Source organism: Triplophysa dalaica, chromosome 16, assembly GCF_015846415.1.
Source record: "Triplophysa dalaica isolate WHDGS20190420 chromosome 16, ASM1584641v1, whole genome shotgun sequence".
Taxonomy (NCBI): domain Eukaryota; kingdom Metazoa; phylum Chordata; class Actinopteri; order Cypriniformes; family Nemacheilidae; genus Triplophysa; species Triplophysa dalaica.
In genome coordinates this window covers 6,820,691-6,826,941 of record NC_079557.1, presented here as the reverse complement: position 1 = coordinate 6,826,941, position 6,251 = coordinate 6,820,691, and the positions used below count along the sequence as shown (strand labels likewise).

The following is a 6,251-nucleotide window of genomic DNA, read 5'->3' as shown; positions in this document are numbered from 1 at the left end:
CTAATAGCTTTAAATCAAACATGTCTTTTGCATCTTACAAAACAAACAGAGAGAATGTAGAAAAGAGGATGCTCCAGGTAGATAAAACACTAGGGAAAACTCACAATGTAAAGTCTCATTTTCATTGTTCTTATATTAGCATGCATGTATTCCTGATGTGTATATTTTTCCTGCGTGTTCATGCAAACAGGCTCTTGAAATCGTTCTTGAATTTCTGGGAAAGATAACAGAATCCTAGTGTCAATCATAAAGAAAGCCCAAGAAATGTGTCAAGCACCTGTTGATACGAAATGCAATCTTAGAATAAAATGTTCCTCAGTCGCAGTCAACATGATGGAAGGGATTCGAGAAATTTAAGCAATGATTGCATTTATGCATGCTCGTGGAGTAAACATCTAATGTGTGTGTTTTGCCTCGCGTAAAATCTACAAAATAACCTGCATCAATTCTCATGAGCTACGGGAGTTTTAGGGCACATGCGAGATGCTCTATGTATCGTTTTATATTTGGCCCATCAGTTTTGTTAGATTGTGTCCACAGTATGATGTTGTCCTCTTGAAAAAATCCCCTCGGAGGCTCATATGCATTTTTATTGCATGTTGTCTCATGATTCTGATGCTTTTGGCAAATACTGCCCGCGAGTGACAGTATACAGATATAATCTATGAAGCAAATCAGTGTTTGATTTTATTTAGCTCTCATGTTGTCGTTATTTGTTTTTTAATAATGCCAGCTTGTTATTCTGCATGACTTCCTATAGAAAGTATCTCATTATACAATAATTGACTATTTAATGTTGCATATTTATTTCAGACAGAGAATGTTAACATCTTAAACATCTTTGATTTGAAATTAAAATATTATAGAATTTAGCTCTTTTGTAAGCTTTTTATTTTATACATATAAAGTATTTTAGGGATTCTTCAAAAACGTCAAATGGTTTAATATATTGAAGGTTGCAGCGGCAACAACATAAAGCAACGTTATGTGGCCCAAACATTAATTCCAGTATACCTTTGCAGAGAATCTTTAACTGTTGAGTAGTTTTAATTGAATTAACTACAATTAATATACAAAAAAAATATTAATTTGAATAAATATAAATTAAAAAATATATCATTAAATAAAAATAAATGTTGTATGCTATTAAGAACATAGCCGGTCTTGCTTATCTTGGACTTTGTCAATTTAAGGCAGTTTTCTCTATTCTTATAGTCTATAAAGTTATTAATGAAGTTAAATTTAGCTAACATTGTTTTCCTAACAAGCACCCTAAATAGTTAAGTGCAGGCATTACCATGTGGGACAGATTTTATGATGTTTTACTCATTTATCATTATTGTGGCTTACCTGGGGATAAATCAGAGAAGGGTGATAGGAATATTGGTGTTAAGCAAGCAGAGGGAATACGTTCAAGGTCTCCTCCGTCTAGCTCCTGAAAGTAGGGTATATGTTACTCTCGGTCACAATTAAATTGCAGCTGTCAGCAATCGTGATATAAAACAAGCGAGCGCTCATCCCTCTTTACTGTGACCTTGGAAAAGAAGAGGATAAGATTGGAAGGTGGAAAGGAGGAAGAGCGGTCATTTACTTTCATGCGTTAGATTTTCCCCTACACAACACAAACAGTGTGTTTACGCTGCTGATTCTCCTTGATAGAAATACTAGTCAGCATTTTACACTAGAATGTGCTGCACTTTAGCCGACACGATATTTCTGGTTGACCAGTTGAACGGATTGTTGCTTAGGCTAGTTTAAAGGCCTGGTGGAAATGCCATGATCCAGAACACTTTTTTTAGACAGGGTCACATTCGAAGCAAAAGAAAGACAGAAAGAATGGGAAGAAATTATCATGTTTGTCACACACAGGTATCGTTTCACAAGCACATAAACGTACACAGGCGAAAGTCACAATGCACAAATGTCGACAGCTATGAATGAACACTGTAGCAAATAAAAGGACAGGGCTCATGTGTCAACACATACTGGCAGATTAGTACAATATCACCTTCCTTTTTTCCCCCAACTGCAGAACGACAATAAATCTTTGAACCAATAAAAGGACATGTCACTCACATTACAATTCCATAAGGCATCAGCGGACATATCAATCAGAAAATAAGAGTTATTAGGCAGTAGGATTGCTACCGCGAAAGAACCACAGGTGAGTGTATTATTCATTCCTTAATTGTTATTATGTTTATATTTTAAGAATATTAAAATTTCTGCGTTTGATTCCCAGGGAACACACATAATGTTAATACAAATGTTGAGATTAAATGGACCGTAAGTCACTTGGATAAAAGCATCTGCAGAGTGCGGAAATATAATGCACAGTCAAGGGAAAAGGTTGACCAAAATAAATAAAAAAATGTATTCACCCTCATGTCATTCAAAACCTCTAAATGACTCTTTCTCATGTGGAACACAAAAGAAGATATTTTGAGAAACACCAGTGATTTTGTGTAGGTGCAATGGAAGTCAGTGGAGGCCAACGTGTTACCAGCATTCTTCAAAATATCTTATTTTGTGTTTGCAGTCGCAAGAAACTCATACAGCTATGCAGTAAATCCCTTTCATGTTCTAGTAATGACATAAAGGAAAAAAAAATTTTTACTCATACTAAAGGGTGGGAGGCTGCAGTTAAAATGAAACCTACACCACAGAGTTTGACTTTAACATAATTTTATTCATTATGTTCTGCCGTTACCTCTCGGGTAAATGGTGACTTTTTTTACCCTGTTTGTGTAAAACGCCTCAATCTATTTGCAAATATTCAAATTTCAAAGGTGGGGTTGCTTAGCGTTCAGTCTTGAATTGTGCATATTTTAATACCAAAGGCTTTGGGGATTTATTCTGCCCCAATAGCGGCAATGAAATTGCATAATGATAATTTACTTCCAACTTCATAATCGCTCACGGACCAGTTTCCTCTGTTTACAGGAAACGAGCCCTCATTCATTCAAGGCATCGACGTAACAGATTAACATATTAATCTCACTGAAAGTACCACCTGGATCCTGAAATATCTGCATTGAGTGCGCAGCAAAGCGCAGGTTCAGGTGGGTATTTTTGCAGGGAAGGTTCCCGAGAGCGGCATCTCGCAGAGTCTGATTCAAAAGGCCCAGTGGCTTTGAAAAACTCAATTTTCCTAATCACTGGTGCAGGTTCAGCCTGACTGGCTCGAATCACAAAGAGCCGTTCAGCTCTCTTCACAAAGACAGCCAGCACACGGGCAAATTCAAAGCACTGGAGAAACAAGCAGTCAAATCTGCTTCATATTTAGCAGAAATATATGTTCGTGTAAGTGGGGGTTTTATCAATAAAAGTAAAGTTTGTGTGACAGCTGAGACTTTAATTAGATGCTTGTTATACGGCTGAACCTTGGTCTACATGTTCTCTGAAATGTGTCCATTTTTGTCCCCCTCAATTTAAACTGAAATCAACATAAAAAGATATATATTTACTATACAGCAGTGTGAGCGGTTCTATCAATCTTATTTACTGAAGCTCATAAAAAGCAATGAAGACGGGCCATATTTACGGTGTAATGGAGTGCTTTTTACGATCTGGAATTCATTTTTGAATAAAACTCGAAATGGGTTTTTTAAATGTTTTGTTTAGTTTGACAGAAGCGCTAAAATGTCTTTTCTACTCCACTGAAGTGAATGCTCTTGTTATTTTCTAGCATGCACTCTGTTCTTGCTGTGCCACGAGGAAAAAGTGTCCTTGTTTGACCAAAGGCGTTTTTACTGAAAAGCTAAACTGTTTACTGTTCATTTTATATATGCACACAATTATTTGCAGTAGTGTGCAATTCATGCCATAGTTAAAAGTTCTCTGACGATTACGCTAATGATCTGATTAAACAACCTATAAAAGAAAAATGTCCAAAGAGAGATTTCTTCAATATGAGATTGAGAACAAATGGAGATTTTAGAGTTTATACACTCTAAAAAATGCTGGGTTATTTGTTTAACCCAACAGCTGGGTTGAGCTTGTTGGGTCATTTTGTTGGGTTATTTTCTCAGTGTTGGGTCATTTTTTGAGTAACCCAAACGCTGGGTTACCAGTCTGGTCCAATTGAGTGACAGTTGAGAGAGTAAACCCCTCCCACTCCTCTACGCATCAGACAAACTTTACCTTCGCGGGCATTTTGATCCACTTCATCTCGGAAAGCTGTTATTCGGAGAATAAAAGGTATGTTTTACGAGTTTTTAATGTATAAAACTATTACTGTAAAAAAAATGCAAAAGTATGCAAAATTCGGCTGTTCGCATTAGGTTTGAAAGTAACGTTACAATCTAGCTTCGTTAGCTTTGGATAGCTAGTCTGTAACGTTATGAACACGTTGTTCTAACTTACAGCTTTTTGATCATTTAAACTTCCTTTTTGGTGAACATTTCCTCTGAAATGTGTGACTTGTGTGAGGAATTTAGTTCAGTAACTTACGCAACTTGATATTAGTTTAAGGTCGACACGAGAGCGTCGTGTCAAAAGCAAACATCCAGCTCATTTTTTTTTATAAATACCGCTAATGTTCGGTGACGGAACTTAGATTTAAGAGTCTTTTAGACGAGAATTTTGTTGTTAAGAACTCAAATACGTGAATTATATATAAACATAACGCCTCTTTGAGATTTTATTAAGACGCTGTCGGAGGTGTGAGCTTCAGGCTGTCAGCGGTCGTGTCTCCGTGGAGAGCAGCTCTATCTCGGCAATTGCTTCGGGAATAGCCGCTGGCTCTTATAACGTTAGTGGTTAACAATGCGATATAGTTAATTTTGGGTATATGAGACGAACAATTGTTGCTCTTTTTAGACTTATACTTATTCCCGAGTGTGTCGAATTAGTGAAGGGTTGTTTTAACGTTTATAATATTATTTTTTTAAGACTGTATTTCGCTTTCTGTACTAGATCCCACTCTTCTTTTTTCCCCCACACTGACAGGATGCAGAATAACAGCTTATATTAATGGATCATTCTATTCAAGGGAAAGTCAACTGGAACTTGGATGTTTTCATAACAGGCTTAAAGGTAAACATATTTAGGTAAAATGTTAATGTACTTCTTTATATGTTTATTATAATCCATTGTGCTCAGGGTAGGCCAGTTTCCTTACATTCTTCTCTTGTCTCTTTATAGATGAACAAATTGATAAAGAAACCCTCCTGCTGGACATCCACTTCCAAAAGTGCACGCCACACTGTTGTCTACAACTCTCAGGAAAAGAATCCTCTTTAGTAAGACTGCTCCGTGGATATTTTAGGTTAAGCAGTGCTGAAACCGAAAGAACTAACGCTCTTTAAAATGTTTTGTGAGTTTATATGAAGAGGAAAGTTACGGTGTCCCTTTTTCACATCCATAACGCTTGTTTATTTCTTTTTTTATAGAAAACTTGTGCATAGACTTATATTTTATCATATAAATGCGGTTCTATCAACAAGGGTTTAGTAAAATACTTTTTATAGTGTTTTGAAGTGTTAAGTTGTCTAACTATTTATATTTATATACTTGTGCCACTTTAATAACCTTGTTAAATGTATATGTTAAAATCTAAACTAATGTAATTTATTGAAGTTAATTTTCTTTAAATATGTATAAACATACATTTCATCAAAGTGTTTTATATGCCATTTTATTGTTCATTGAGCATAACATATTGCATGTTTTTATGAATTCCTTTTGTCTTGCATTTTGATCCTTAATAAAACTATTGATTCTTACTGATGCCTCGAGTATTTCTCTGTGATTTTGTTATTATTATTTTTAAACATTTCGGGTTTGTTTTAAACCATCAATGTAATTTTTAAGCAAAAGTTGATTTAAATAAAACAACCCAGCATGTTGGGTCAAAGATTTAACCCAACTGGCTGGGTTAAAATAACCCAACGCTGGGTTTGTCCATATTTGACCAAATGTTGGGTTACCAAAATAACCCAAATTGGGTTGTTTTAACCCAGCCTTTTTTTAGAGTGTATAGACCACAAAAATTTCTTGCCAAAACTTCACTGTAACAAGCACTCCTCGGCGGTCAGTCATACCCCCTCCATCGGCATCTTCTCCTGGATTCACCCGTTCACTTTCCCAAGACTATTGACTTTCACTGACTACATTTCCCATCATCCTTTGCACCCGCCATAATTGCCACCTTACCTGAAACTCATCCGATATACCCTTTATGTACCCTTGCTTGTGTTTGGTCTGTTGTCAGATCTAGTTGTATTTTGTTACCGGTCCTAGTTCGGACC

At 36.1% G+C, this 6,251-nt stretch overlaps 1 long non-coding RNA gene across 1 annotated transcript; it reads left to right on the top strand.

Annotated features, from left to right (window-relative positions):
* Positions 1-3,875: 3,875 nt before the first annotated feature.
* Positions 3,876-5,826, top strand: LOC130438314 (uncharacterized). Its single transcript, XR_008909307.1, has 3 exons — positions 3,876-4,200; positions 4,951-5,037; positions 5,146-5,826. It is a non-coding gene; the product is annotated as an uncharacterized LOC130438314 (long non-coding RNA).
* Positions 5,827-6,251: the final 425 nt, after the last annotated feature.